The sequence below is a fragment of the Arachis ipaensis genome, chromosome B03, assembly GCF_000816755.2.
Source record: "Arachis ipaensis cultivar K30076 chromosome B03, Araip1.1, whole genome shotgun sequence".
In the NCBI taxonomy this organism is placed as follows: domain Eukaryota; kingdom Viridiplantae; phylum Streptophyta; class Magnoliopsida; order Fabales; family Fabaceae; genus Arachis; species Arachis ipaensis.
In genome coordinates this window covers 85,495,835-85,505,003 of record NC_029787.2, presented here as the reverse complement: position 1 = coordinate 85,505,003, position 9,169 = coordinate 85,495,835, and the positions used below count along the sequence as shown (strand labels likewise).

The window sequence follows — 9,169 nt, the reverse complement described above, 5'->3', positions numbered from 1 at the left end:
ACTCACCACTAAAGCTGAATTCTAAAGCTTGACATCTGGTGAAGCAGCGATCACATGGGTTTAGAATCTACTTCAAAAATTAAACATCAAACTTCATATTACCTCACAAGCAATGTATTCAATGAATGTCTCTATTTTTCATCCAGGAAAAAAATTAAAATAAAAAAATAAAGCGATGCATTATCCTGTGAGTTCTTGATGCAGCCAATACAAACAGAATTTCTAGCTACAGAATTTCTAAAAAACATAACCACAAAAGCACAAACAGAATTTCTAAAAATCATAACCACAAACAGAATTTGTAAAAATAATTGTTCAGGTTAAATCAAGCATTGGAAGTGTGGAACCGTGGTCGTGGAAGAGAAGAACAGAGGAAGAAAGCTAGGGCTCCGGATTCGCCGTTCGCGTAAAAGAGAGGAAGAAGGCTAGGGCTGTGTGTGAAGTTGCCCTTTTATACCTAGGTTAAAGGGCAACTTAGTAAAAACACACCATTGAACCCTCATTATTCGGTTCGGTTCGGTTCGGTTCGGTTTCTGCCGAGTCAACCGAAAACCGAACCGAACCGATCGGTTTATTTCGAAAAAAACCAAAAAAACCGATTTTTTCAGTTTTCTAATCGGTTGTTGTAAAATTCGGTTCGGTTCTGCGGTAATTTTCGGTCCGGTTCGGTAATTTACACCCCTAAGCAAAATGGGGGAGCCAAGGATCGAACCTTGCACATGAGCCATGAGGGGCGCTACTCTTCACCAAAGGAAATTGGCAAAAGAGCAACCACCAGGATTCGAACAAGGGAGCCCTCACTTGTAAGGAAGGAGCGCTACTCTTAGCTAAGAAAAATTGGCACCTAAATTGCTTCAGCAAGGATTCGAACTTGAAGCTTCCACTCAAAGCATGAGGCGCTACACCAAAGCAAGGGGCGCTCAGTTAAAACTTCTTCACTGAGCGCTACCTTGTGCAACAAAGAAATTGGTTGGATTGCTTCCACCAAGGTTCGAAGAGAAGACTCCCTCCAATACTAGCACAGGGCGCTCAGTTAAGTGCTTTTCACTTAACACTATGGAGACACACCTGGAGCAAGGCTTTGACGTAACAATTGGGCCAAGGACAACAAGCATGAGCGCTAGTTCAACAACAAGGCTGCCAAGGAAGCTTGTCACGCAACACATGGGACGCTCAGTTACCTTAAAGTAACTGAACGCTACCCTGGAGCCAGCACCATGACCAATTTCACAAATTTGGAGCGCTCAGTTAACTTAGTTAACTGAACGCTCCCCTGGAGGTGCACCATGGGCCAATTTCACTTCAATTGATATTTTTGATTCAATTCTTCACCAAATGAGAAGCCCACTCCAAATTCTAAAATCAAAAATAGAAAGTGTATAAATAGGATTTAGTTTGATTTAGAGAGGAGGTTTTTTTTTAACCTTTTTGTTTACCCTTACTTTCACTTTTGAATTTTCATTGAATTTGAGCTTTGAATTAGGAATTGGGATTGAGAGCTGAGTTCTCTCCTCCTAGTTCTCACTTTTGATTTTCTTGCTTTCTGTTTTTGAATTGTGGATAGAGATTGAAGGAATTCTATTTCAATCCTTGATCTACAATTCATCTTTGTTCTCTTCTGCATAATTCTAAGGAATTGTGACTTGGATTTAGCTTTCTGATTTTGATTTTCATTTCTGTTACATTTGCTATCTTCTTTTGGAATTTGAATTGAGATTGAAGAGCTTCATTGATTCTAAGTTTGAGAATCATCTTTCACCTCTCTTCTCAATTGTTCCAAGAAGTGGATCTGAGTTTTCTTTACTATTTTTATTTTCTTTCCTTCTACAAATTGTTCTCTGTTGGATCAAGAAAGGAATTGAGATCTAGACTTGTTTTCTAGTCTCATTGAGCCTCTGAGCTCTTGAATTTCTTTCCTAGATCTTGCAATTGAGTTGAATTTACTTTCTGTTTAGATCTATTGCACTTAATTCATCTTCTTTACTTTCTGTTATTAAATTCTAAATTCCAGCATCCCACACCCCATTATTATTCAAGCAATTTATATTTCTTGCAATCTAAGCTTCAGCTATTTACATTTCTTGCAATTTAAGTTTCAGTCATTTAGTTTCTTGCACTTTAAGTTTCTGTAATTTTACTTTCTGCACTTTAAATTCCTTGTCATTTACATTCTGTTGGTTACAATTCACTCAAATCATCACTTATTTGCTTAACTAAATCAACCACCTAACTAAAATTGCTCAATCCTTCAATTCCTGTGGGATCGACCTCACTCATGTGAGTAATTACTACTTGAGGCGACCCAGTACACTTGCCGGTGAGTTTAGGTGTTGAAATTTCGGTTTCAACCCATCAAGGGCATTTGCTCAAGAGCCTCTGCAAAAGGAATGTAGATCTGTAGCTTCTTGAAGACATCTAAAAATTTAGAGAACTGCTTTTCTTTGGAAGCCTTCTGAAGTCTCTGAGGATATGGCATTTTTGGCTTGTATTCAGGAACCTTTGGCAATGTAGGATACGTGTCAAGAGAGTCAGGGAATAGGTTGTCTGCACGCTTTGGAGGGGCATGCTCCACTTCTTCCTTCTTCTCCTCTGGAGCTTTGTTTTCAACTAGCTCTTCATTGGTCCTTGTCTCAGAGCCAGCTGATTTACCATTTCTCAATTGAATAACCTTGCAATCTTCTCTTGGTTCACCACTGTATCACCTGGTAATGTACTTGCAGACCTTTCAGGTATTTGCTTGCTCAGTTGGCCCATTTGCACCTCTAAGTTTCTAATGGAGGCTCTGGTTTCCTGCATGAAACTCCTCATCATCTCCCAATTAGAATCTTCTTGGGATTTAGAGTTTGCCTGCTGAGGTGGTTGTTGTTGCTGAGACTGAAATTGGCAGTTATTGTGATTGTTCTGTTGGAAACTGGCCTGAGAATTATTGTTGAAATTCTAAGGTCTCTGAGGTTGGTCCCTCCTCCCAAAATTTGGATGATTTCTCTATCCCTGATTGTATGTTTAGAATATGGATCATTGTTGGGATTTCTAGGACCACTCCCCATGTAATTGGCCTGTTCAGAAGAGCATTGAGCATAGTCATAATTATCATTTTGCACAAAATTACCTGTAATGTCATAAGAGACCTTTTGAGGTGAGTTTTGGGTGTTGATAGCTGAGACTTGCATGCCACCCATCTGTTGAGTAAGTAGACTTATTTGCTGAGACATAAGCTTATTCTGAGCAAGAAGAGCATTAAGAGCTTCTACTTCCATAACACCCTTCTTCTGAGGAGCCTCAGAGTTCACAGGATTTCTGTTAGATGAGTATAAATATTGATTGCTAGCAACCAATTCAATCAGCTCAATAGTCTCCTCCAGTGTCTTCTTCTTGTGCAATGAACCTCCTGCAGAATTATCTAAGCACATCTTGGATATTTCACCCAAGCCTTCATAAAAGATGTCTAGTTGGATCCATTTAGAGAACATGTCCGGAGGGCATTGCCTAATCAGTAGCTTGTACCTTTCCCAAGCTTCATAAAGAGTTTCACCATCCCTCTTCCTGAAGGTCTGAACCTCCACCCTAAGCTTAGTCAGCTTCTTTGGTGGGAAAAACTTAGTAAGAAACTCCGTAACAACCTTGTCCCAAGTATTCAAACTCTCCTTGGGTTGTGAATCTAGCCATAGCTTTGCTCCATCCCTCAGAGAAAATGGGAAGAGCATGAGTTTGTACACCTCTGGGTTCACTATATTTGTCTTCATAGTATCACAAATCTGCAGAAAATTAGAAATAAATTGATTTGGGTCTTCGTGGGGATGACCATGATACTGGCAATTTTGTTGTACCAGGGTGACCAATTGTGGCTTCAACTCAAAGTTGTTTGCAGCTATAGGAGGCACCACAATGCTTTTTCCATAAAGATCTGTAGTAGGAGCAGAGTAAGAGCCAAGCACTCTCCTTTGTTCTTCATTCTCATTCGGATTTGCCACATTGGCATTTACAGCATTATTGTAATCCATAGTGGATTCTGCAGCCTTGCAGAGTCTTACTTGTTGCAAACACCGCTTGAGAGTCCTTTCAGGTTCAGGATCAACGTCTAAGAGAGGTTCCTTGCCTCTGTTCCTGCGCATACACAGACAAAAAACAAGAAAAGATGGGATTCTCTACGTTAAAGTGCAGAGAAGTCCCTGTAAGGTAACCTGTGTAAAATAATAAAATAAAAATACTAAATAAAATAAATAAATAAATTTCAAAAATTTTAAATGAAACTAGACAAAAAATTTGAAAATTAAAAGGGAAAATAAGCACGGAAGTTAAAATAAAATTAACTAGGTGACACCAAACTTAATTTCAGAAATTAAGGAAAAACATTAGAGCTATTTATTTATAAAAAATTTTTTTGAAAATACTAAACAAAAAATAAAAAAAATTAAAACTAAAACGCCTAATCTAAGCAATCAAACAACTGATAGTTGTTAACCACTATCAATCCCCGGCAACGGCGCCAAAATTTTGGTGCAGAATTTACAACCACAACTAACCGGCAAGTGCACCGGGTCGTACCAAGTAATACCTCAGGTGAGTGAGGGTCGATCCCACGAGGATTGATGGATTAAACAGCAATGGTTGATTAATTTACTTAGTTAGGCAAATAGAAAATAGTGTTCGAGAGTTCAAAGACATTAAACAATATAACGAATATTAAAAGAGCAAGTAAATAAGTTGGGAATAAAATATGGGGAAGGCGGTTAAGCCTTCAGAGTTATCTATTTTCCGGATTGATTTTTCTTATTAATTTATTTTAATCATGCAAGATTTAATTCATGGCAAACTATATGTGACTAGACCCTAATTTCTTAGACCTTCCTAGTCTCCTCTAAAATTTATCAACTGCCAATTCCTTGGTTAATTAATTTCAATTAGAGGGTGAAGCTAAATTCTAGTTTATATGCCACAAAAATCCTAATTACCCAAATATAAAAGGATTATATGTCACATATCCCGTTAAATCCAAATAATTAAAATTTAGGAGAATTCATTTTCAAGATGTTGTTCAAGTAAAGAGCTTTTCCAAGTTATACAAGAATTCAATTAGAACATGGGTCATACTTCCGTTCCACCTAAGTTCATAAAATAAAGAACGAAAATAATTCTTGAAATATAAATCAAAACATGAATTAAAATAAAGAAAACAATAGAATCAATCCATACAAATAGACAGAGCTCCTAACCTTAACAATGGAGCTTTAGTTGTTCATGGTTCAAAGAGAAAATAAGGATTCTGATAAAATGTATTTTGGTAGTTTGGAATGGAATGGGCTCCTTTAGAATAATTCTAATCCCCTTTTATATCTAATCCTAATTAATTTAAAATCTATCTTCTAAAACTAAAAAAATATCTTTTCCTATTTTAAAGTAAAAATTAAAGTTTAAATCAGAATTAATTAAAACAATAAGCATGTCTTCAATTGATGGATGGGGACCACTTGCTTCGTAGGGTCCACGCCTAACTTAGAGTGGGCATAACCATTCTTGTGTGAATCTCCCTTGAGTCTCTGATATCCCCTGGCTCTAGTCTGTGTTTCTGGGCCAAAAACTGGGTTGAAACTTGGCCTGAAATCGCCCCCAGCGTTTTCTGCGAATTCTGCATGTGGCGCATGTCACGCGTACGCGTCAGTCACGCGTACGCGTCGATGGTCTTCTTCGCGTGTCACGCGTACGCGTCAGGTACGCGCACGCGTCGCTGAGCAAATCTTCAATTCACGCGCACGCGTCAGGTACGCACACGCGTCGCTCCTCGCTGCCATCTCCTTTAATTCTTGTGCTGATTCCATTTGTGCAAGCTTCCTCTCCATCCTCTAAGCATTTCTACCCTATATAGCCTTCTTCTCTTTTTCTGCGGAAGCTCCATCAAATCCAACCAAATGCTACCTAAAATAAATAGAATTGCACAAGACTCAAAGTAGCATCCATAGTGGCTAAAAGATAATTAATTCTTGATAAAACTTAATAATTTAAATGCAAATTCACTAGGAAAAGATAGGAAAGATGCTCACGCATCAGCTAACATAGTTATTTATGATCTGAAAGTAGTTTCCTATAGCTGCTTATTGTGGTGATCCATGACATAAGAATGAAGTGCTGTGCTACAAGCATGTTGGTGTAGATAAGATTCATGCTAATTTGGTAATTATATGTAGCAATTGTAATTCTCCATTATTGTTCTGTTGGTATCTAACATAATGAGGCATGAGACTTTATGAATTTTACAAACAATGCTATGAAAATTGTGTAGTTCATTTGTATTTTGCATTGTAGCCATGTTAGCTGCTATTTTCCATCAAAGACACACAATGGATGAAAATGAGAATAATGTTAGGATGAAGACGCAACTTCTGATGCAGTGGATATGGATCACCATAAACCATCCTTTGTTTTATTTTTTCTGCATTTAAGGTGAGTAGCTTTTTCTATGTCTTTATGCTCCACAGCATATTTCTACTTTTGTCTTGTTAAATTAATTCCGTTGTAGTGAAGATTTTGACAATCCAAAAAGTTCACTTGCCAGTGACAATTAATTAAAGGGTTTACTTGTTATAGCTTTTGGCTTGAACCATTCTTATTATGGGATATTGTAATGTTTTTCAGATGAGTGAGAAAGAATTATGCTGCATCTGCTTTGAGCAAGTTTGCACAATTGAAGTCCAACATTGTGGCCACCAAATGTGTTCACAATGCATACTAGCATGAAAAGAATGATATACTGTATAATGTATATATTGGGAAGTAAGCAAAGTTACTTGAGAATGAAAAAGCATCACCTGCATCGATGATTTTGGGCATGGTCAAATCAAATGAATATTGTGTATAATTAAGTATTCAAGTGAAGTGAGAAATTCTTAACAAGGTAAAAACCTACCATCTGATCAGCGAGCATGAGAACAGTTTTGAGACACAACTTCCGACTACAGAAATTGAATAAATCCTCAAGACTAGGGCCTAGTAAATCCATCGCAAGCACATTGTACTCTCCTTCTACGCCATACCATTTCACATTTAGGATCCTAGCTATCAACAAACCAAAACTAGTTTAAGCCGAGTGATTAACATGAAGTTAATGAAAAGCAAAGAGCTCCAAAGAAAAAACAAAATTTCAGTATGATAGAAGATTACTTCCTCCTTGCAATATTTATACAGCTTTGATTCATACAGCAACTGAGGGTGCTTGGTTTTGACATTTTCCTGAATAAGAAAGAAAATCAAGACAACAGCATGCTCGATCAGAGACACATGATTTGTTCTTCAATAATTTAATTTTGCAACTGAAATATGCAGAAACCTTAAATTGCCATGCACTACAGCACCCTATAGCTCTAATATATAAAAAAAAATACTAGTTCTGCATATTCATTCCTTGAAAAGTCACTAAAACATTACAATTCTCCTAATTTCAGTAGCTCTTGGAATTTTCTCAGCAGCAACAAAATTATTACAACTTTACAAACACCAGTTTCATTATTACTATTTCTTCTTCAAAATTAACACAGGTAGACCAGAGTACTCACAAGCTTAATCGCAACCTTTTCATTTGTCTGAATATTGGTATCTACACAAAAAATTCTAAAATAAATTAATCCGAAAAACTTAATCGAAAAATTCGAAAATTAGAAGTTCAATTATGCACACAAAAAAAAAAGAGAGGAGAGAAAACTCATCGAGATAGATCTCTCCAAAGGATCCGCTACCAATTTTTCAACTGATACGGAACTTGTTCCCAACTCGAGGCTCCATTAAATGTCAACCTCTTTTGACCAAAACCCTAAAAAGATTTGAAAAATTTGAGAAGAAAAATGACACGAGCAATAGAGTTTAAGCTCTATGACTTGAAGAAGTAGGTCATGGAGTCGTTGTGGAAGAATGTAAAGAACAATGGGTAGAGAAAAAAGCGAAGGGACATCGTGAAGAGGGTAAAAGAAGAAACGGAGGTTCATCGTGAAGAGGAAGAAGGCAGAAAAAAGTGGGTGGAGGAAGAATGGAAGGTCATCGCTGCAGCAAGCTGGGGTTTGGTTCTCAAATTTTATATTGAGCAATTTTAAAATATAAAAAAAGTTGTTATCTTTAAGTGTAATTTTTAATAAATTAATAATAAATTAAATATAAACTATTAGATCTTTTGTCAATCTAATCTAACGATTCAAATTTTATGGTGCATCAGATAAACTCAAAAGACTTGAGCTGATTTTAGAGGGACCCTAAATTTGGTATCTAGGATGTTAAAATTAGGATAGAATACCCTTTTATGGAGTTAAATTTCACCTTTTTTGCAAATCTGATGCTAAATTTTTTTCATAGGAGAACGAAATTAAACTGGGCTATGTGATAAATTTCTTAATTACAGGGGTAATGGTTTTAATTGCCTTTTAAATAATTTTTTAGATAACTCAGATAATAATAACAGAGCCTTCTTCCATCCACCCTTCTCCTTTGGAGTTGGACGGCTCGGCTAAACCAAGCCAAGAGGACTGACCAGTGTCAGATCCTGCTCCCTGAAGCCACACACCAAAAGCACGTGTGATGTGCTTGGCCCACCTCTGTATTTCTGTACCAATTTAGTTCTTTATACATGTCAACATGAGATAAACAGAAAAGGAATATCTGTACATCTGTATGGATTTAGATCTATACACTAGAATGACCCATATATTTATTATATATTACTAATTTTACAATTAAAATGTCACATATCACTTTTTTTATTATAATCAAAATCAAATCATTCTCTCTAAAATTAAAGAGTTCTATGCTCCTCTCTACTAATTTTACCCTCATTACAATTGAAATCAAATTTTACTTTCAAAATTAAAGAATTTTTTCCTTTATTCTATTAATTTTACAACCAAAATATGTCATATGTTATTTGCTCATTACAATTGAAATCAAATCTTTCCCTCTAAAATTAAAGAGTTCTCCTCAAAATGAACCCCACAATTTCGTTGGCCCCAATTAGAATTCCAAATTTACAATCGTGGCTTCGACTTGTCCCTGCGATCATCTCCATCACTGGAATACTGATCTAACGCAATTGCATGACATGGTGGATACTACTTAAACGATGACGCATTAGTTTCGCTCCCAAACCCTTTGGAAACCACGTCATTTCAGTTTTTTTGGGTTAAAACTCTCTTTC

The 9,169-nt window shown here is 36.6% G+C and overlaps 1 pseudogene; it reads right to left on the bottom strand.

The window, feature by feature from the left end:
- LOC107633363 lies at positions 6,467-7,773 on the bottom strand (annotated as a pseudogene).